Here is a 23,494-nt window from a genome sequence, read left to right on the forward strand (position 1 = left end):
CTCTCGGGGTTGGCCCCGAGCTCTATGCTCCCTCATGCCGCCTTCATGGAAGGGCCCTTCCCTCCTCCAGGCTGAGGCTTCCCCGGTGGCCAGCCCAGGAGAGCCTGGCAGGCACAGCCCCTCCTTCCATCAGTCCAGGAGGACGGGGGGGGGGGGTGCTGCCAGTGTCAAGAAATCTGGGCGCAGAGCCCTCCATGCAGTGCCTCCCGCTGGTCCCCCAGGCTCACCTGCCCCTCACGGATTCTTCTACTCATTCTATAGATGAGGAGACCGAGGGTCCAAGAGGCACATCTCCCTGCTCGTCAGTGAGCAAGTGCTTAGAACAGGGCCTGGGCACACAGCTGGGGCTCAGTCAGTGTCACCCCAAATTGCTGCTGTTTCGAAGCCCAAACTTCTCTGTCTTGTTTAGAGTCCTCCCAGGGTGTGCAGTCTCCACACGTCCCTGCTCCGGCCTGGCTCGGCCCTGGTTCTTGCTGGGGGGTGGGGGGTGGCATCCAGGAAAACACATCTGGGCACTGGCTGGAGAGGCAGAAGGGCAGATGGTAGGCTCTCCTGTCGCCCTAAGCATAGCCTGCCTGTGGGGTCTCAGGCCTCAGGGATGTCAGGCAATACAGGCCGTTGGGGAGAAGGGAGTGCGGACACTCTTTTTCCCAGACCCCCAGAAGGCATACATCACAAGACTCTTTGGGGCTCAGGTTCCTCCTGGGAACAGACCAGGACCTAGAAAATCACGGGGCAGTGAAGCGAGGCTGGTGTCCTTGAGGGCCACCCTCATCGAGGTGCAGTGTGGTGCCGCCCATTCCTCTCTGATGGAGGCAGGCGAGCCGGGAGCAGGAGGAGCCGGGCTCGGGGCCCCGCTGGCCTGGCTCTGGGGAAGGAAGTCACAATGTCTTCGAAATAGCACAGGCTCAGAGGGCAGACCCTCTTCCTAGCCATGTGAACTGGGTAAGTTACCTAACTTACCCAACAGATGTTTCATCATCTGTAAAGAGTGGAGATGCTGATGTGTTCCTGGAGAGACTGAAGAAGAAACCACAGTACCAGCACCTGTCGGCTGAGAAATACTGGTTTCTTCCCTTCCCTGCAGGGGCACCCTGGGAGCCTCCCTTTTCCCAGCGAATGGTGGGTGTGTCGATCAGTGGTGCCCTCGAGAGCCTGTATCGAGGGCTGTCCCACGTGAAGACACACGGTGAGGCACACAGAGGTGTCTGAGACCGGCTATGAGGCTGGCCTTCTGTGGCGCTGTCCAGGCACAAGGACAGAGACCATCCAGGACATCAGAAGTGCCAAAGCTTGGGCTGCAGGTCAAGGGCAGTTGGGCCTGTTGTCCCACAACACCTCACACAGCAAGCACCAGGGCTAAGGAGGTCAGAGCAGAGAGCAGACATCCACCCTGTCTGGGTGGATGAGGCTGAGTTTGAGCACAGGCTTCCCTTGAAATGCGCGTTGTGAAATGGAACATAATTATGAAAATGCAAACACGAGAACATTTGCTTATGGGAACTAATCGTTTTTAATGAAGGTAATCAGCCTAGTTAAATCAAATTATTAGCTTTGACAATAGATGTGTAAACAGGAACTTAATGAATTTGTTGATTACTCCTGCCTGCTAAAAAGACATCCCAGTTGTCACTGTCTAGCCTGGATACACACATCTGGCCTCCTCTCTCCTGCTTGAGCAAGGCCCCCTCCCCACTGACACACACGCACACGCGTGCGCACACGCACACACGCGCGCACGAAAACATCTCCCTCCCATCATCTCAGAGCATCCTAAAAGACTGGCTCTTCTCTCTCCTTTATTTCTTGTGCCTTTGTTTCTCTCTGATACACTGCCCCGGTTGCTGCCTAGGAGACAGTCCGTGGAGATACAGGATTGTGGGACAGGGCTCAGGAGAGGACGAACATTAAGACATTGGGCTCTGTGTCCCAGTGCATTTCCACACATGATCTTATTGAACGTCATGGCACTTTTCATACTATTATCCCATTTTACAGGCTAGGAAACCGAGGCATGGTGGGAGGGGTGAGGTGGTGGTGGTGGTGGTGGTTCACACAGCTGGAGGCAGAGGATAGCCTCTCTGGGCAACAGGTTCTGTTGATGGCATTGTTCCTCATCGGCTAGAAGGAGCAGAGAGGAAACCTCCTCAAATGAGGAGGGGGGAACTCATTTGTACAGGAGAGGGTATTGAGAGGCCTTTCTGGAATGGGGGAGCCCAGACCCCAGGGCTCACTGCTGGGATTCTTTGTGAGCCAGAAGACGAAAATGGGACCTCCCACCCTGGAGACACCCTGGCACCAATGATATCCCCATAGCTGCTACTCAGGAACAAGCCAGAGGAGAAATCCTGAGGGCTAGTTCAAGTGGAGGTACAGAGAGGACCCCCTTCCCCGAAACACACACACACCCCAGTATCAGCCAGGCACGTGTCTCTCAGTGTGGGGAGCAGGGGTGCTGGCCCTGTGGTTCTATGAATAATGCAGTGAGCTCAGGCAGGGGCTGGGGTGGGGGCCAGGTCGAGCCTGAGGCAAACAACAGGCAGACACTCCCCAGAGACAGCTCACTCAAACCACCCTGCCAGATACCATCAGGCAGTTACACCGCAAACACAGCCGCTCATTGGGGCAACAGCGGAAGACGCTGCCATCTCTCACCCGAGGCTTGCAGATGGGAACATTAGTCAGAGGGACGGAGGGAGGGAGAAGGTGCTGAAACCACCGGGGGCCCTGGCCAGGCTCTCCTGTAAACAGGCCAGTCTGCGAGACAGTCTCGTTGCTTCGGGCAGATGGAGCAGACACAGCCCCTGCCACCTGAACCCTAGGCCGGTGGCGAAGACAGCCCTTGCCAAGCAGCGGGCTTGTGAAACCGAGTCTTCTTTGGGGATTCACATGTCTCGTACTCTCACTCTTCGAGCCTGTAATGAGGAGCAAAATATTCCCTATTAGGACACCTGAGAGACCTAAACCAAAGGCCACGAGGCGGGCTGGGTGGGGGATGAGAGAGTAGGAGGTACAAGAGGAGCTCTGGCCTACTGGCCACTGCCCCAAGTAAGGGAGAGTGCGGGTGGCTGCAAACTGGGGACAGCAGTGCTGTAGCCATGCTCTCGCCTCTCCAGTGGAGGGAGGTGACCTGGGCTCTCCGTGTCCATATCCCAAAGGGAGGAAGGGAGCCTGTCTCCAGAGAGCTTGGCTGTGACCTCAGGGTGCCTAGCCAAGTGGGGTGGTGTGACCTGGTGGCCTCCAGAATTCGTTCCCAGAAGGAGCAGGTCTCTTCTCAAGTTGAACCCAGTGATTTAAAACCGGGAAACCAAAGAGTTAGCCTGCCATCGGACCCAGGCCTAGGACAGGGGTTACCACCAGGGCAGAAGAGCCAACCCCAAGGAAAGAAAAAGGAAGCTTCCTTTCTAGCCCCTGGCCCCAGTCATAAATAGTTCCACCCTTTCCAGAACTCTCTTCACATACTGTACATTCCTCTAGCAGCACAGCACGTAGTCATTAGACATGTACCTCCTTCCCTAGACAATGAGCTTCTTGAATGCAGGGACAGTGGCCTGACTCAGAGTGGCTGCCCAGTATTTGTTGTGGTGATGGATAAATGCATAGACAAATAAGCCCATGGATGGATGGGGGGGGGATGGATGGATGACATCTGGATGGTTTGGTGAAGGCTGCACCCGCATCCTCCAGCACCTCTAGTGGCCACTGCATGTTTGCCTTGTTCTTGGGTTGGAATCGTAGCGGACCTTCATTCCAGCTCCATGCAACCGATCCAAATGTCCACACATGTGTCCTCACTCTACAGATGTCCCTTCTCAGAAGTGAGTTAGAGGCCAAGGCCTGTTTCCCCTGCATCCTTCTAAAACTCAGGGCCGTGGTTATATCAGAGAATTTCCACCGCCCTGTTGGCACATGGACAAAGAAGGAGAAGGGTCAGGGTCTGAACTGGTTAAAGAATGGGAAGGCTTCCAATGGAAAGTGAGGCAGAGCCCACCTGCTGTCATTCATTCCTGACCTGGGCCCTAGGGAGGAGGCGAGGGAAGGCCATCCCAAGGGAGGGGTGATCCCAGCACTCCCATCCCCAGCGCCTCTGACCGTGATGGGGAACCTTTAGTAACGGGTGGAATCATGAGCTCGAGTCATCCTTACCCTGCAACTACCCCTGTCTCAATCCCCGAGTCGAACCTGGTAACAACAGAATAGCAAACACTTACATAGCATTCACCATGTGCCAGGCAAATGCTTCGTACCCCATATTTAACTCATTTATACCCCAGGAAAACCCTATGAGGTGAAGATTCTTGTTATCTTTATTTTCAAAATGAGGGAACTAAGACCCAAAGAGGTGACATAACTTGTTCAAGGTCAGTAGCTAGTAAGTGAGAGAGCCACAGTTTGGACCCGGAAATCCTGAATCCTGGGTCTTTGCTTTTAACCACTAGGTCGTCCTGTCAAATGCGGCTCTTCGCTGAATTCTAACTCCAACCCAACCTGACCCTGATGCCATCCTCTTCGACGTGACCCAAACTCTATCCCCAGCTCTTCGTACCCCGAACCCACCAATAATAGAATCCGCTAGTGATAAATTCCATTGCCCCAAAATAAAAGAGATAGAGAAACAAAGCAAATGGTAACAGAAGGAGACAAAGAGACAAAATCCAGAATGTGGGACATTCCACGGGCAACTGACCTGGTTTCTGCAACAAACCAATGGCATGAAAAAGAAATTAAAAGGAAGGGGAGAAATGCTCTAGATTCAGAAACTTAAGAATTATAATAAAATGTGAACGATGGCTCTTGATTGGATCCTGCCCAGTTTGAATAACTATAAAAAGAAAATTTTGAGATAGTTTGATAATGGGCTGAGTATTAGATGATACCAAAGAATCAGTGCTAATTTCCTTAGGTATAATAATGGCATTGTGGTCCTATAAGAAAATGCTCATTATATTGAAGTATAGTCAGATTTTGTTCTTTCAAAAGTTACGTTATATAAAGTCACCAAAACACTGAATTATCCAGTACTGAACCACTATTCCCAGGGGAAATACAGGGTTCGGTTCCTATGAGCTTCTGGTCTCATTTTCATCAACCGATCAACACATAACCTTGTTTTATGTCTGTTTTGTTAAAAGACACATTCAGCAACAAAAGCGCACAAAAATGTGGCACTAAGTAGACCTTGTAAAGGCTGCTTGTTACCGTATGAGAGCTGAAACCCAAAGGCAGAAAAAGGTTGTTAAGAGAGTAGACTTTAAAGTCCTCTCCACAAAAAAGAAAGGGCAGCTATGCGACATGATGGAGTTGTTAGCTAACATCACAGTGGTAATCATTTTGCAATACATAAATGTATCAAATCAACACCTCATACACCTTAAACTTACACAATAGTGTATGTCAATTATAGCTCAATAAAGCTGGACAAAAACAAAAAGGCGGAACATGGGCTTGTTTGACCTCAGCCGAGAACCTGCACATCAGGTGACTTTGATCCTTCACCATCTGCCTGTCTATGAAGGTCCACAAAAGCTCTGTAGTGTGGACTTCGCCACTGGAGGTCAATTTCAGCAACGGGCGAATTGGCAAGCACAGAGTCTGTGAATAGTGAGGACCGATGTTCGAAGAGGGAAATGGCATGATGTCTAGGGTTTTCTTTAAATTATTTGTGGGGGGGGGGCAGCAGGGAGGATGAGGAAAGTAGAGTTTTGTTTACTAGTACAGGTGCTCCAAGAAACAGACACCAAGATAAGATGAAAGGTTTTATTTTATTAGAGGAAATGGCTATGAGAAAGGAAATAAAGAAGGGGCCAGGAGGTTGGGAGAGCATCCTTCTAAATGCAAGTCTGACGCTCAGTGAAGGAGGGGGAAGGGGACAAATGGTAAGGACAGTGTGACTGATACAGTGGTCCTTCAGCGGAAGTCACCAGCCAGGCTCCCCTTAGTGTCCCTGCCGAGCTCACAGGGCCCGGCCTGGGCACCTATAACCCTCAGAGCCCAGCAGCTGAGCCCCGATCTGTTATTAGGTTCCCAGAAGTAGGAGGGTTGCAAGCATGCTTTCTTGGTAGCCACATAATAGTTCATTAAATTATTCTCTCTACTTTTGAGCGTGTTTGAAATTTTTCTCAATAAATATTTAAAAAAGAATGAAGAGAGTAGAAAGTTCTGGGGAGGAAGAAAGTATAGCCAAGTTTTCTTATGCAACTGTTTGGAAGCAGTTCCAGCAAGCAATCCCTCTCGTTTAATACTACACGTTTGGTCCAGCCAGGGTGGCTCAGTGGTTGAGTGTTGACCCATGCACCAGGAGGTCACCGGTTCGATTCCCGGTCAGGACACATGCCCAGGTTGTGGGCCCGATCCCCAGTGGGGGGCATGCAGGAGGCAGCCAATTGATGTTTTCTCTCATTGATGTTTCTATCTCTCTCTCCCTCTCCCTTCCTCTCTAAAATCAAGAAACAAAAAAATTAAAAATATATATTACACGTTTGTGTAGCGCTGTACAGTTTCAACTCACTTCCACTCCTCCCACTGAACCCTCGCACCTACTTCAAAAGGTAGCAGGGACAAGTACTTGGGGATCATTATACTCACTGGACAGATGAGCGAATCTCTCCGAGTATCCAAACCTCACTTTGGTTAAGACAGTTGCCCACAGTCATCCAGCTGAGTGGGAGCTGGGGGAGATGCAGACTATGAGCTGGGTCTCTCTGTACCCACTTTGAGCTGCTCACACTGCTGTGCCCAATCTCCCTTATCGTGAAGAATGCTTAATTTAGCCTGGCCGGTGTGGCTCAGTGGTTGAGCGTCGACCCATGCACCAAGAGGTCGCCGGTTCAATTCCCGGTCAGGGCACATGCCCAGGTTGTGGGCCCAATCCCCAGTGAGGGGCATGCAGGAGGCCACTGATCCATGTTCTCGCTCATCGATGTTTCTATCTCTCTCTTCCTCTCCCTTCCTCTCTCTCTAAAATCAATAAAGCAAAAAAAATATTTAAAATGAAAAAAAAAAAAAAAAAAAGAGTGCTTAATTTATAAGATGGTAGGCGGGATTCAAACGCCAGCCTGGGGAGAGGATTAAAGCTCTCTCTGAGGCCAAGATCAAGGGTCAGCCCAAGGCTAGAACAGGGTCACTCCGAGGTCAGGTTTAAGAGACTGGCCTGTGAGTAGAGGTGAAACTCCCTCAGCACTGCTGGCTGCTGTGGAGGGGTCACCCCTGCCTGGCCTGGCCCACAGCCTTCTAACTCCAGCCTGCGGACAGGAGGGATGGCCGCGCCCACAGCAGAGATGCACTGTGTTTGTCTCTCAGGCCCATCTGCACCTGGCACACCTCAGGCTCACCCGGACAACTTCTCAGGAGCATTTCGTAAGCCACCTGCCTGCATTTAAGCCCATTGACAGCAAGAACAGCTTTGGGACAAGATCTGTCCGATCCCCCGCCCATTGCTACAGACTTAATTACAGAGCCCAGCCACAGTGGCCACCTCCCGCCCCCACGTGGGCAGAGGTTTGGGCTCCACTAGGAGGTATCAGGGAGAGAAATCAAGGAGCCTTTCCCAATAACGTGATCGGCCTCAGTAGAAACTGTGACCATGGTGGTGACGTTTTCTCAGACTGCCCCCGTCCTGTGTTCCTTCCCGCGTTTCAGCAACATTCTCCCCATCCGCCCTACCGCCTCTTCCTTTGTGCACCCTGCTAGGAAGGTCTGGGTGTCCCGCCACCCTGTGAAGGACCTGAAAAGGCAGAGCTGAAGCCCAAGAGAGGACAGTCTGCTGGTGGGGTCACTGGCCCTCCGGCCTGCAAATGGGAAGACGCTTTCTGGCCACGGGGTTTTCCTGGTGTCCTGTGGCAGGAACAATGGCTCTGTCTTCTTTAGCGGTTCGGCCCCTACCCCTGTCTTCTGAGTGGACCCCTGAGCTGAAAGAAGGCAGGTGCTCAGAGCGGTGCTGACTTGGTGGGCAGCACTGTGCTTCCTGTGCCAGCTCATGCCCACCACCCACGCCAACTGGGGGCCCTCGCCCTCTCCCCACACCTGATCGTCAGCCTGGGAGCCTACCTCGGACGTCCGGCAAGTCCGTCCTGCCTCTCCGCGCCACACTGCCCTGGCCCTCATGTGGCCTCATCTCTCCCTGGACCTTGGCGGTAGTTTCCTCCCTCTTTCCCATCCGGCGCTCAGCTCCTCGTGGGCATCATTCCTCAAGGCAGCTCTGCCCTGAAACAACGGGTCGAAACGGGGGTGGGCAGCCTGTGCGTGGCTGCAGGCCAAACCCAGGCCCCAGCTGTGCTCCTGATGCCCCGCAGCTGAAAGTGATTTTTGCAGATGAAAGTTCATTTGCAACCTGATGACAGGGACCACTAACTTTAAACCCCCGTTAAGCAAAATGGTATATCCCACCAAAAAAGTCATCCTCTACATTAGCAGGCCTGTATTATTAAATAGATACAGATATAGATCTATATCCTCTATTATCATATTTTCAATTTCATCAATAAACATTTGTGGAACATTTTCTCTCTAGTTATACAAGTTCCTATAAAACTCATTTTTTCCCCTCAACCTGCAAAATCTAAAATATTTACTACTTAGCCCTTTGCATGAAACATTTGCCAACAGTTGCTCTAAATCCTTCCTTTGAACATTGAAGTCCCTTAGCCATAAACGCCTGTACTTCCCACCAACCCAACCAAACTTTTTGAGTTCAAATCCTGGCCCTTCCATGTGCTGTGGGGTAAGTTATTTTTACTCTTTGGGCCTTAGTTTCCTCATCTGTAAAATGAGGAGAGTATTCAGGAAGTTATTATGAGGATTGAATCAGCCAATATTTATAAAGCACTAAAATGACGCCAGGCATACAATGAGCCCATGTACATGTTTGATAAATAAATTAAAGCCTCTCCTAACCCCCTGCAACCTTGAGCAACAAAAAGTCCCATCTCCTCCGCAAGCTCAGCTCTCCTTTCACTGAACCCCTATCTGCATACCCCATCTCTGGCTCACAACGAGACCAGTGATAACAAGGCACTAGACTCCATCTGCTCTGTTTCCCCAGGCTCCTGGAGGGCAGGGATAATATCTCTTCTTCCTTGTTTCCCAGGTAAACAAAAGTAATATTTAACATCTAGAATAGGCAAGAGCATTCTTAACTTGAAGTAAATGGAAAAAGTGAATGTAGCAGTTCTGAAGAAAAACATTTTAAATCTGATTGCTTAGAATATAAGCCTTCTCTATATCAAAAAATGACATAAGCAAAATATAAAATCTAGTAGAACTATACTGAGTAGTGTCTGGGTGATCGCCAAGGAGGAAACATGGAAACAATATTTAAAACAAATGTAGTTGGTAAAGAGAGAGTTAATGTCCTTAATGTACAAAGAGTCCTTACAAACCAATATTTTTAAAAAGCTAGGACCAAAATAGATAAATGACAAAAAGGACTTGAATAGGAAAAAAGGTGGAAATATAAATGGCTCACATGTAAAAATGTTTTCAATCATTAATGATTCACAAATGCAAACTAAAAGAATGACAAAAAATTTACACATGAAGTTAATAGTTTTTAAATTAAGAGTGTTTAGGCTTAGCAAGGGAACTGCTGGTGGGTATGCAAATGAATCATCTGAGTAAATTTGGCAATATGTATCAAAGGCCTTTAAATAAGTCTTACCCTTTTACATGTCAATTGTATCTCAACATCAATGGGGAGGGGAAGTCACCTTTGACAGTATTATGACTTCTGGGAATTCAGCCCAAGGAAATCATCTGTTAGATGGATAAAGATTTATGCACAGTCTTGTGAAAAACTGAAAACAACTTACATGCTCAATAATAGGGGATTGGATTATAAATTATGGTCCACCCACATGACGGTAAATTATGCAATGATTTAAAATGATGTTTATAAAAAATATTTCATGACATGAGATAAAAAATCGTACAAACAGCTCACCTGCAAGTGTGTTTTTAAGTGCATAGGAAGAGACTGGAAGGGCATCTGTATGGCTGCCCACCATGCCAGGCAGGACTGGGGAGCTGAGCCAGCATGTGGACCTGCTCCGTGTCTGAAGCACTTGCCTCTGCCTTTGCATGGGAGTCTCTGTGCTCTGGCCCGCAGGAGCCTCACTATGCCTGTGGTCATGCAAGAAAATGTCTTCATTTGTGGGGAAGCACATGCCAGGGTTCAAGTATGTGCACTTCTGTCTTATGTACAAGTCCTGGTGTTTAAACAAATTAACTAGCCAGTGATATGGACAGTCCTCAGCCTGCACATCCTGATCATAAGAGGCCAGTAGCAGTGGCCCCCATTAAAAATATCGAGAGCACTCAGCCCCAAGCTGGCCCAGGCCAAGGACACTGTTCTACCTGTGACCTGACCTCAAATCGAACTCTGACCTTGGGCACATGGCCTTCTTTTTCCTCCTCTAAGGGCCCACCCTCCTCCAATGAGGTCATCCTGTCTAACTCTCTGCCTCCAAACTTTCACACCTTTGTTGGGAGCTGAGCAGACATCAGGGGACCATGACTGGAGCTGGTCCAGGCTCTCCATGTCTGATTAGAGATGATTATAGAGAACCCAGGGGCCTCCAAGGGAACTGCTACTGCTTTCCAAGGCCCTGAAAGGCCATGATCGGCACTGCCCGGGATTGACCCTCAGCTCACCCTGTCCCCGTCTGAGCGCTGCCCATGTGCAACTTGCCCAGCTGCCTCCAGGTTGAGAGGAGCCTCCGCGGACCCAGACACTCGGTGATAGCGCTCTGGCCCCGTTTCCCCGGCTCTTTCTGTTCTGGTTCCCAGGAAGGGGCCGTGTGATGAAGTGATTTTCCACTGAGGAGTGTCTGTGCGATTGCCATCTCCCCGGTGCAAGGCCAGCTCCGCCCGCTGGCCTGGTTGGCGACAAGTGGGCCCCACCTGCGGCCCCCACCCCAGGAGCAGGTGGGAGCAGGCTGCTGGGGGTGTGCCAGAATCCTATCTGAGCACCCAGCCCAGATCACGGGGTGTGGAACTCCCCAGACACCCAGCATCTTCCCCTGAGCCTGGGCCTCATGACCTGACCCCAAATTGAACTCTGACCTCAGGCACCTGGCCTTCTTTTCCCTCCTCTAAGGGCCCACCATCTTCCAATGAGGTCATCCTGTCCAGCCCTCTGGCTCTGAACTTGACACTGAACTAGGCACACATTAGTCAAACACCCACTCAGTCTCTGGGGAGCTCTCTCGGGGCCGGGTCCAGCCATACCGGGAATGAGTCACTGCAACCCTCCAGCAGAACTTGGCAGTGAATGGGGAAATACCCACTAAGGCCCACCTGAGGATGGGCAGGTCCTCAAGAGGCCAAGGGAGAGACAGGGAGGGGACACAGGCTCTTCCAGAGAAAACTCACATTCCATCAGAAGCTTGAAGTTGAACTCCAGCTGCGTGCCAGGTGCACGCAAGGTTCTGGGAACTGACACCATCTTCCTCGGAACTTACAGCCTAGATCAAAAGAGCAAAGAAAAGTAAAATGAAAACTGCATTGGGGACTTTAAAGCAAAGGTTCATGGGCCACGAGAGCCCACACAAGCATGGCATGCCCCACACGGGAGAAAAGCCTGCGTCTGCCCTACGCCGCAGGTCTACGGGCCCAGGTCCCCGCACGGCATTTGCTCCTGAAGTCAGCAACAAGCCTCGAGCCACGGCTCTCCCTGTGCTGCTTGCTCCTCCCAGTGACAGGGTGCTCACAGTGCCCCCTTTTGCCTCACGAAGACCTGCGCCCATCCCCAGTGGGAGAGGTAAATGCATGCCACAATAAGCCAGCACTCGGTGGAGCGGCCAGTGTGCGACAGGGACATGCCGAGACCAGGAAGGGTTTCTGGGGTAAGTCATGTCTGAGCAACAGCTGAGGGCTCCCCAAGGTCCTGAGCTGAGCAACAAGGGTCCCAGGTAGAGGAACCCGCTGGGGTCAAGCCCGGGTGGATGGGCACATGGCATGAGCCAGCAAGTGAGGGGAAGCCATGGTGGGCGCGGAGGGACAAGCAGGGGCTGAGATTACTGGGTCTGCGGGTCAGTGTGGCCCCTGGGGGCCGAGGCCTGCCTCTTGTTTTTATCCTGAGCATACTCAGAAGCCACTGAAGGATTTTAAGAAGAGGATGTCATGAGGAACTTTGCATCTTGCCTGGCTGCCCAGTGGAGAGCCGAGGGGAGGCCAACAGAAAGGAGTAGGGGCCAGCCAGGAGGCCCCGGCAAGGCCCTGCCTCGGAGGGGCAGGCAGACGTGGGCAGGCGGGAGCCAGGAGCAGCAGCCACCAGGGCAGAGGCGGGACACAGGTGCAGGCAAGTCTCCAGTGCTGAGGACCCCCGCAGTTCAAACCCACGTGGTTCAATGGTCCACTGTATTTTTTTTTTTAATTTTTTCTTTATTGATTTTAGAGAGAGAGGAAGGGAGAGGGAGAGAGAAATAGAAACATCGATGAGAGAGAACATGGATTGGCTGCCTCCTGTACGCCCCCCACTGGGGATCGGGCCCACAACCTGGGCATGTGTCCTGACCGGGAATCAAACTGGCAACCTCTAGGTGCATGGGTCGACACTCAGCCACCGAGCCACACTGGCCAGGCGAGGGTCTGCTGTAGTTTTGATCCAGGGTTAGGAATGTGCAGATGCGAAGGGCCAGCTGTAGCTATATGTGTATTTTTTTACTGGGGAACGGGGGGGTCAGCCCTCCTAACTCCCATGTTGCTCAAGGGTCAACTGTTTGCAAGAGTCACCAAAAGAAGTCAGGTGTTTTCACATCACATTACAATTGGGAAGATACCTGAAATATCATAAATGCTCACCACTACGTTGGAGTGGCAATAATTATTAGACCTGCTGCTAGATCTTGTTATTTAAAGCACTAATAAGAAGCACATATATTATCACATCACAATCTGGGGCTGCGTCATTCCGCCTGACGGCTTTCCAATTCCCACAAGCGGCGTCTGTGCCGCCAGCCGTTCTCATCAGGAAGAACAGGACACTCAGCAGCCGAAGAAAGCTAATAATTTAGTGTCCCAATAAACTATTAAAATATTTTTGCGTTCCGCTTTTATTTTGGGGAAACGGAGAAGTACATTTTCAATGAATATAAATTACATAATTTTTTTTTCTTTCTGTTCAAAATAAGGAATCAACTGCTTGCGGTAAATGTAACATATTTTAATTTAATTGGAATTATCTTTCTTTCACCATCTTCCCATTATCACAACTGGCCACTGTTAGTCACATGCTCTAACTTATATACATATTATTACTAAGATAATATAATACAAATAATAATATATTACTATCACAATATATTTGAAGATTGTTTTTATTCTGGTTTTTGCTCATCGACTGGCCACCTTCCTCAAGTTCTTGGTCTTCCTTTTTCTAAGCTGGACCTGATTTTGAGGGTCATGTTGTATCACTTAAGCCTTATATAATCAAACCAGCCCCTCCTCCCCCATAAACAATGCTGTACGCACCATGCATTATTTGGCTGTGAGATTTTGGCTGGTGGCAGCTCTGACTGGGTCCCTGGTAGAGGAGTGGCATGTACCTGCGTCATGTACCTGCATCGTGCAACATGTACATGCTTATTGCAGAAATACGAGGTCAAGCTAGGTTGGCATCATGTTTTCTTGATTCTACTGGAGAACACTGTCTGTTTCCGTGGGAGTGAAGCTAATTTGCACTTGGTTAGTCATGGATGGGGTCACAGGTGGAAACCCGAGTTAGATGCACTGTTTTCCAGCTTGAACTTTTGTGCAGACTGACTACCTGACAGGTGCCCAGACTTCTTCCCCTGAATTAGATTTTCCTGCTAAGGGGAACTGTGCTCTGGACCCCTTCATCGATCCCCTAGATCAGCTCCTATACCCCCTATACAAAGAAGTCCAAGACCCACCGAGAGTCTTATTGAAAGAGGGCAGTTGACCTAACTGTTGGGGCATTGGTGAACCTTAGGGATGAATCAGTGTGAAGCCTTCAAACCCACAGCACACCTGGCCTTTTCTTGGGGTTCTCAGGCCTCCCCCCTCTGCTCCCCATCCCTACCTACCCAGGGAGGAAGTTAGATTATGACATTCACAGTGACAGGAACAGTGAGACCCCTCCCAAGGAAATCTGCCTGTAATAAGGGGATGTGACTTAGTCCAGATGGTGAATCTCCGCTGCTGGGATTTCAGGCACCACAGCATATGATTAGAGCTATTCGGAGAGAGCATTTCTGGGTACACCTCGAGTAAATGCCGTCCACTTGTCTGTGGGGTCGGCCCTCCCTTCTGAACTTTTTCCTTCTTGGGAAAGTCTCTGGGCTTCCTGACACCCCACAGGCTCTTGCGGTAGTGCGGGTCTCCTGAAGCAGTAGCATGCCCTGTTCCCCGGGAGAGAGGGCACGACCCAGGGAGTCTCGTGCTTTCCTGCTGAAGCTCAGGCTATCCCAGGGAAGGAAGGAGAGCCGGCTGGGGCCGGGAAACCAGCAGAGTTAGCACTGGAAGGCTTCCTGGGGGAAGAGGCACCTCAACCCTCAATGGTACTACCAGAACATTCCATACGCATTTAGAAACTCCTGCAATCTGACCCTCCCCCACCCTATACCCACACCCTCTGGCCCTGGCCTCTGAATACAAGTTCATTCCTTTCCTCTGGCTGTTTCCCTGCCCAGAATGCCTTCCGCCCTACTTGCTCCTTGGATATTCTGGTTGCTTCCATGGAGCTGCCGGTACGCACCCATGCACCCGAGATTCTCCCACAACGGCTGTCCAGTCCCTGCTGCAGAGTCTCCCGTGAGGCTGTCCATCAATATCCACGTCTCTTCCTTCTCCCACCACCCAAAGCGAAGGCTCATTGACAGATTTCCCCAAGGTCACAGCTTGCTTCCTCAGAGCAGGGACTTGGGGCCAAGAGTTGGCAAGAGCAGCCAGGCTTGGGGACAGGAGCGATTGTACGTGGAAGAGCCGCTGGAGTCAGACAAGCGCGGTCTGCAGCCTGGCTCTCCTGTCTACTCTCTGGGCACCTGGAACCAATCTTTTCTGTTCCCTGAGCCTCGCTGTTCTCATCTGCAAAATAAGACTCCTTGAATGTTGTTTGTAAAGGGCACAACACTGGGCACCTGAGTGGAGATGGCTCTTAGGAATTGATGGCCGGATGGATAGATAGACAAGTGAGTCAGTTCCAAGTCCGGGCAGGGATCTGGGGCAGGTGTGGGTGGCTGCCTGCGTCACCTAGGCGAAAGACCAGCCCTGGGATTGAGTTCCCATTCCTTCCCCCATGATCCAGGGATTTGCCAAACTGGCAGCTCTCCCCTGGAAAGAAAGTGACTCAGGACACCAGGAGAGCTGGAATGAATCAGGGAAGCAGGGATTGAGTGCGAGGCCCCCACCCAGGTGCCCAGCCTCTACCAGCAGGAAGAGGGTGTGCTGGTCGCCAGAGTCACTGGGTGAGAGGGCAATTCTGCCAAAATACGCCCCTGGCCAGCCAGTGGGGCCCAATTACAAGCACCACACTCACTCCCACATTCCAGACCTGTCAGGGCGCTTCCGCGAGTGCTATCTTGTCATGCACAGATCTGAACCCTGTGTCGGAATGCCCGGGCTCCTCGCTGGCCTAGGCAAGTCACGTGAGCCTCCGCGCTCATCTCTGTTCCAGGGCGTGCTGAACGCAGCCAGCCCCAGCCCCTCCCTGTCCCGGCTGTCACTGGGAGGCAGAGGACGCAAGAGCCCCCTACCTGGGAAAGAGCAGCAGGTGCAAGTGCCAACCCTGCAGCCATCCCGCTCTGACAGAGGGACACCCAGGGATGAGTCTTCAGACGGCACCTCTCCCTGGGCTCCAGACACGCAGGTGCAGCTGCTGACTCAGTAGCTCTGCCTGGATGCACGATAAGCAGCTCAGACTTAACATGTGCAAGACTGAACCCTGATCATCCCCCAAATGCCCGAGAAGAGCCTTCTCCACCCTGCATCTCGGTAAATGATAACTCATCCTTCCAGTTGTTCAGGCCACACATTTCGACTCCTCTCAGTCTCTCCCACCCCACATCTAATCCAGTGGCAACTCCTTGGGCTCCACCTTCAAAATAGATCCAGAACCCCACTGTTTCTCACCACGCTGCTCCTCCTTCCCCATCCAGACCCCATGATCTCCCCTGGACCACTGGGGGAGTCCTGCCCTTGGCTCCTACCATCAGCTCTCCCACTGCAGTCTGAGGTTCCTTTGGAAACATAAAATCCCTGCAGTGCTGAGAACTCTGCAAAGGCTGCCTATTGGACTCCAAGTAGAAGCCAAAGCCCCGCCGATGCAGCCACCCTCCTATTCATACAAGACGGCCAACTCAGTTGGGGGTGGGGAGGCATTATAAATGGCCTCCTACACACTCTGTCCCCCATACCCTCTCCACCATCCTCATGCCTCCAACCTTCCTCCGGCTACACTTGGCCCCCTGCTGACTTTCTATGTGTGTCTTTCTGCCAGGTAGCCACATGGCCCCCTCCCCTGTCTGCTCAAGTCCGGGCTGCAGTGAGACCTTCCATGGCTGGCCCACTTCCACGGCAGCTCTCCCCTCCCTCCAGCGTCCCCTCCATGTCTTCCCCGTGCCACTTACTACCTCCCAGCACACGACACAGTGCACTTGTCTCCTCTGCGCTCTGCTGACTGTCTCTCTTCCCCTCTGGAATGTCTGTTCCAGCTGGACAGAGCTGGTAGTCTGTTTTGTCCAGTGATGAGTCCTTAACACCTGGCTCACGGTACCCACTGAGGAAAAACTTGTAGAATGAATGAATGAATGAATGAATGAGAGTCTGTGGGTTGTAATGGTTAAGGGAACTTTCGTAATCCATCATTTCCTAACTGTGTGATGCAACCTCTGTATGCCTCAGTTTCCCTATTTGTAAAAGTAAGCTAATAATGATACCTGACTCATGCAGCTGTTGTGGGATTAAACAGGTGTTCAGCTCAGTGGGTGGCAGGTGACGTATGCTCAGTAAATGTTGCCTGTGCCCATGATGCCACCTGCACAGCATCCTGGGACGCAGGGGTGTCAGGGCCCACTGAGCCCTTCTCCAGTTCAGGAGATGCTCCTTGAAGCTCCCCTTAGCTCGCTCAGCAAGTTCCTCTTGCCCAGAGCCCAGGGAGGGCACCCCCACACTGAGAAGTCCCCTCCTGTTCCAAAGGAATCGGGCCAGCTCTGATACATGTGCTTGGTCACTCTGGGAAGCTGGGAGTGCGACATCGAAGGGCCCAGGCCAGTGGGGGAGGCAGAGACCAGAAGGCACAGGACCTCAGGGTGGAAGTGGGTCTCTCTGGGGCCAGAGACAGCCATTTTTATAGCACATGAATGCTTCTAGGAACGGGTTTTAGGTGGCCTTTTCAGGCCTCGGGTCTGAGCAAACCCTCCCAGTGTGCCGTCCAGCCCTAGCTCGGGGGAGTCTTGGGGGAGGCAAGAAAACAAAGGTCAGGTCCCTCTTTGTACCCATTTAACTCTCAGATAAACAGAGGCTCAGTGGGGTAAGAGGATCTGCCCAGGGCCCCACTGTCAGAAAGAGCTGGAGCTGGGGCCAAAAGTCAGGGCATGTGGCTCTGACCCCAGGCCACTTTACCTGCACAGAGCCGCAGTCTGGCCCTAAGCCCTGCACCTCCTTCCCACTCTAACTAGAGGCTGCAGCTGAAATTTGTTTCTGGGTCTTTAGGCCCCAGAAAGTTAACCTTTTCTACCCCCTATTGTCTGAGGTTACCTCTGACCAAAAGGGTCAGATGGAGGGTATTCCTATGAGTTTTCCTTAATGGTCTATGATCACTTCTGGACCCCACTATTTGATTTTTAAAAAGTATACTCTGTTAACTTCCAGAGAAGACATAAAGCAGCTTACAATAAAATATATGCATACAGCCCTGGCCAGTTTGGCTCAGCGGTTCAAGTGTCAACCCACAGACCAGAGAGTCCCGGGTTTGGTTTCCGCTAAGGGCACGTACCTCGGTTGCAGTTGGTCCCCGGCCCCAGTTGGGGTCATGCGGTTGGCAACCAGTTGATGTGTCTCTCTCACGTCGATGTTTCTCTTTCTCTCTTCCTCCCTCTTTCCCTCCTGCTCTATCTGAAAATAAATGCAAAAATGTCCTCAGGTGAGTATATATACACACACACACACACACACACACACACACACACACAATGCTGCTCCTAACAAAAAATATCAGGTTAAAAAAGAAGAGAAAGACACAAATACACCAAACATAGAGGCTGACATAAATCATTGTGATTAAGGATTAAACTCAGATCTGAGCTCCCAACAGCCAGGGTGAAAGGGAGTCCTCAGGGGTCATAGGACCATCTCTTGATCCTCCTCCAGAACCCAGCATCCAGGAGACTCTTGAAGAATGCTCATAGCTGATTGAAAAAAAGGGTGCCGGTGCCCCCATCTCCTGGGCAGCCTGAGTTTACATCTTGCCTTGGCATCATAGCCTTGCTCTCAGTCTCTCCCCTGGAGGTCAGCCCTGAGTGGTAGTCTGTGGGCAGGATCCCCAGCCCACCCACAGGAAGTGTGCCCCCAGTCCATGAAGTCGTGGCTGACCTTGGCACCTGTCCTATTTCTTAATAATCAAGGCTCACTAAAGAGAAAGCCCCAAGCGGCCAACTGGAGTGACTCAAAATGACTTAATTGATTTACTTAATTGAAAGAGAAAAAGAAACCCAACCCTCCCTAGGGCAGAGTGGGTGCCTGCTTGGGTCACGAGTGCCATGGGGATGTTCCCGGTGCGGTGGCTCTGGTTCAGTGGACTCACCCCTAGTCTATGGCGGGAAGGGCAGGCTGGGTCCTGGAAGCTCACTGTCCCTGGAGAACCAGGTAGCCAGGGGTCACGGCGAGGCCATAAGCAGTGGAGGATCAGCCCTGGCTTTTGTACTTAGCCTTCGAGATCCAGACCCTGGCAGATGTCAACACAGGGTCTGGAGGAGGTAGGCTGAGCCAGGCAACCCAGGAAGAATGGGCGATGTAGACAGGTGAGGCCTTCGTAGGGAAAGAGGGGCTTGTGGAGAGGCTAGACTGAGCCCTGTAGCCCAGAGCCCCTGAGAAACCATAAGAAATGAGGGTGGCAAGGTAGTCTGGCTTAGACACTATCTGCTTCCTCTCCAGTGAGAAAAACTTCATTCAGTGGGTGGGAGGGAGATCTCAGCCTCACGGACTCCCTGCCCTAGCGTCATAGACCCTCTAACATGATGATGGTATGATCCCTATGACCTCTGACATCTGCTGAGCACCTACAAGTGCCAGGGACCACGCCTAGTGCTTCCTGAACTCATCCCATTTAATCCTCACAACTCTATGAGGTAAGTAATGTCACTGGCCCCATTTTGCAGGTGAGGAAACTGAACTCAGAGAGGTGAAGAGGACAAACAACTAATGAACAATGAAGTCAAGATTTGAATCCAAGTTTGTACAACTCGAGCACCCAATCTGCTCCTCTCCCCTTGTTGGGGACCAACCCCTTCGGTGAATGAGACATAACTCCTACTCTTGGAGATCCCCCAATCTGATGAAAGAGACTTAGTCCCGTCCTTAAGAAACCTGGCCCAGCCCTGGCCAGGAGTCTCAGTCGGTTGGAGTGTCATCCCGTACACCAAAAGGTGATGGGTTTGATTCCTGGTCAGGGCACATACCCAGGTTGTAGGTTCAATACCCAGTTGAGGGTCATTTGGGAAGCAACTGGTCAATGTTTCTCTCTCACATCAATGTTTCTCTCTCTCTCTCTCCCCCTCCCTTCCTCTCTTTAAATCAATAATAATTTAAAGAAGAAACCTGTTCTTATTGGGGAGCTCTGTTGCTGCTCCCAGAGAGCCCCTGGGCTAATGGAGATGGGTTGGTCCCTTCCATCCGGGAGCTACAATCAGAAGGGGCAGGAAGAAGGATGGTCCTCGGTGAGTGTCACTGGGCAGTCGACTGAAGGGACCAGGTCAGCACCTTTCTCTCCTAGGCCAAGGCCCACTCTCCATGTGACCACTCTCAGCAAGGGGCCAGGCAGATGGAGCGTGCCAGCCTGCACCCAGGGCATCAGAAGGAAGGGACACGTGGTACAGAGACAGGGCCTTCATCCCAGAAATCCCGATTTCCATGTCTTCCATGTCTCGCACAGGGGTCAGTCTGTACACAGGGCTGGAGCTCAGCCAGGGGCCAGAAGTGGAACCCTACCTGAGCCCAGGAGTGTGCCTGTGGCCAGAATCAGAGGTCAGTCAAAGGTCGGGGTCACACTCAGTCACAGGGCAACCTGAGGTTCATGGAGAGGTCAGGGTCAATGTTTTATCTAAGGCTGGGGTTGCAGAAGGGAGGGGTTAGGGGGTTTCCTGTGCACTGGGGTTCTGGATCAAGAGGTCACAGTGAGTCACTGGAGTGACCTCTGGCATCCTGCAGCCTGTGGGTCAGTGGCTAAGGAGCAGATAGATACAAGGTGGGGCTGAGAGGGCCCCAGGGGTAGGCAAGGACCTACACCCAGACTATAGACTCCGCGCCCCTCATTCCTCCCGGCTGAGGTCATTCCATGGGCCCAGCCACCCCAGGCCTGGGAGGGGAAGCAGAGATTCTGAGGCGGCTCCCCCAGAGTACCTGTGAGTCATGATTCCTACGACGACAGTTGTTGGGCCCAGCAAAGGATGGGGGTACCCCAGCAGCATGAAGCTCCCAGCCCCGGAACTTTGTGCGTCAGCAACAAAGAGTCAGCTCGTGGGTAAATCACATGGTGCCAGCAGGGTTCTAAGGCTTCACACACGGACAGACCTCAGAGGGAATGGTGGGGGGAGATGAGCCAAAGGACTCCCACGCCTGTATGCGCCACCCATGGACACAGGCCGTAGTTCGGTGAAGGCCTTGGGGGCGCAGGAATACGGAGGAGGGGGTCATTAGGGAGAAAAGGGGCGACATCTGTAATACTTTCAACAATAAAGATAAATTAAAAAGAAATAATAATAAAGCTTTACCTACCTTGTCTCTTTTAATCCAACGATATGTCATTACCTCATTGACAGATAAGGAAAGTGAGGTACAAAGTGGTTAGATATGAGGCACTTAAATCCAGGCACCGGGTTTAAACCCAGGGGTAGGCCCCACTCAACTATTCTGTGAGTTAAGAGCAAGGTCACTCAAGCAAACTGTGGCCTTGGCAAAGCTGTCCCCACTCCACCACCCGCTTCCTCCTCGAAGGGGCGTACAGCCTCGTCTAAATCCCTAGGGGTGGCACTGGGGGAGCAAGGCAGGTCTTTGCAGCAGGGAGGCTTCCGGGCAGGATCCGCATCATTTCCACTTGTCTTGATACCTGAAATGTCACCATCGCCGGGTGTTTCTTATCCGTAGGCAGCTTATCCCGAAGGGCCACCCAGTAGGGTGTGCTGGCCTCCCGGGAAAGCAGGCTGAGAAACTCCACACTTCGGTGCAGTTGCAGTACTGCATTTCTATGTGGTGTTAGTGACTCTGGGGCTAAAACTGTGAGGACATGGGCCCTTGAAGGCATCAGCAGGGATTAATAGAGGTGGCTAAAGGGATGCAGGCCTCCAGGGGCACAGCAGTGCCCTCTGCATCACCGTTGATCAGCAATTGCCCCCTGTCTAGGCACTTTCCTAGAGTCCTTCCTGCCTTAGTCTCACAAGAAGGAAAGTGGTCATGAGATTATCAACCCATTTCACAGAGGAGCAACTGGAGACCCCCATAGGATAAGTGTATCAGGTGCATTTGTGGCTTCCCAGCTGACATTCGCCCCCACCCCTCGTTGCTGGGAACTCCCAATTTTGTCCCAGAGTTCTTCAACCCAGATCGTCAAGGAGATTGCCCCCTCTGGGCTCCGAGGTGAACTCTGTTGGCCTAAGGCAAAGGTTCGCAGCCCTCTCAAACCCCACCCCCTGCTCGGCTAGCGGACGTTTGGAGCCACCCGCTTCACTGTCCGGAAGTGATCCACAGATGACAGAGCTTCAAAGAAGAAAATCAGCAGAATTCCAGAACTAACATGAAGGAAGAATACCAGAAAAGCAATTTCTAATAAGATATTGGGTTTGGAGCCTGGCCGGTGTGGCTCAGTGGTTGAGCGTTGACCCAGGCACCAAGAGGCCGCTGGTTCGATTCCCGATCAGGGCACATGCCCAGGTTGTGAGCCTGATCCTTAGTGGGGGGCGTGCAGGAGGCGGCCAATGGATGTCCTCTCTCATCGATGTTTCTGTCTCTCTCTCCCTCCCCCTTCTTCTCTCTCTAAAATCAATAAAGAAAAAAAGAGAGAGATTGTGTTTGGACACATACATGGTTAAGCAAGACCACCCACCCAGAGGACCACTGCCACAGTGACAGGGACCTGAGGCGCTGTGGTCGCTTGGCCCGGGAGGCACTGCCCAGGCCTTGGGCAGTGGTGGGCGGCTCTAAAGCACAGAGAATGTGCCCTCACTTACCAGGTACGTCTTGGGCAAGAGCACTTCTATAAAACGGGGTTAGGGCCCAGCTTGGATAATAAAAAGCAGGTTTCTCACCTCCATGAATGGCTGGTATGGCGTTCGAAGGTCATGACCATCTCAGCCATTGCAGGACTGCCAGCCCCACCTGCAGGTGCCATCCACTCCCACCACCAGGACAGGCACAAGTCCCCATGGTTTTCTGTTGGGGGCCAGGAATGAAAGCCGATGACAGGATCTCAGTCCCCTGGCTTGATCACGTCACCCAACCTCGGTCAGTGGAACCTGGGGGCCTAAGAGAAAGTGTTCTCACTCTTTGAAGGAGAGGAAAGCTCCCCATCATTCACCAGTTGCCATTTGAGCGTTTCCCATTCTCGGGGCGACTCCGCCAAGTGCTTTGCCAGGTGGAGGAGGACGGGAGGCCCCCATGGCCTTGAGGGCTAAGGGCTTGCACAGTGAGCAGTGCAGGTGGCCCTGGGTCGCTATGCACTGTGATCCTGCTGTAGAAGACAAACCCTCCTGTGGTTTAGTTGCTTTGAGGTGGGCCTTTAGTTATTGCCACTGTGGGTGTTCAGATATAAGAAGTGACCTTTCCAGACCTTTCAGCCATTTTGGAGATCAGAACCCAGGTCTCTCGACCCTCCATGGGGTCTTGTCTCCACCTTGTCCAGGGGGACAGAAGCAACCAGGACCGGGTCACCGCTCGGGCGCTTCCTGGAAAGTGGTGTCCTGGGGCCCTCCCACGGGTGCACGTCCTGAAGGGGCAGAACTCCTATGGATGTGAGGGGGCCGGGCCCAAGGTGTCTCAGGGCTGTCCCCTCCCCGGCTCCTCTGACTCGAGAAAGCAGCATTCCTCACTGGAGTCACCCTTTATGCTTTCAAGTGCTTTATAGGCACCAATTAGGAGCCAAGCGCCCCACCTGAGGGAGCCTGCTGAGGACCCGGGGCTTCCTGGTGTGACACGCAGGCATGACCACACCTCGCCTGCAGTGGGCAGTGCAGGTGTCCCTGGGAAGCCCCGCAGCACAGCCCCCAAGAGTGGGAAGGAGTAGGCAGAGGGCGTGTAGGGAGACAGTCCCAGTGCACCGAGAAGACCTCTC

This window comes from Molossus molossus, unplaced genomic scaffold, assembly GCF_014108415.1.
Source record: "Molossus molossus isolate mMolMol1 unplaced genomic scaffold, mMolMol1.p scaffold_m16_p_15, whole genome shotgun sequence".
Taxonomy (NCBI): Eukaryota; Metazoa; Chordata; class Mammalia; order Chiroptera; family Molossidae; genus Molossus; species Molossus molossus.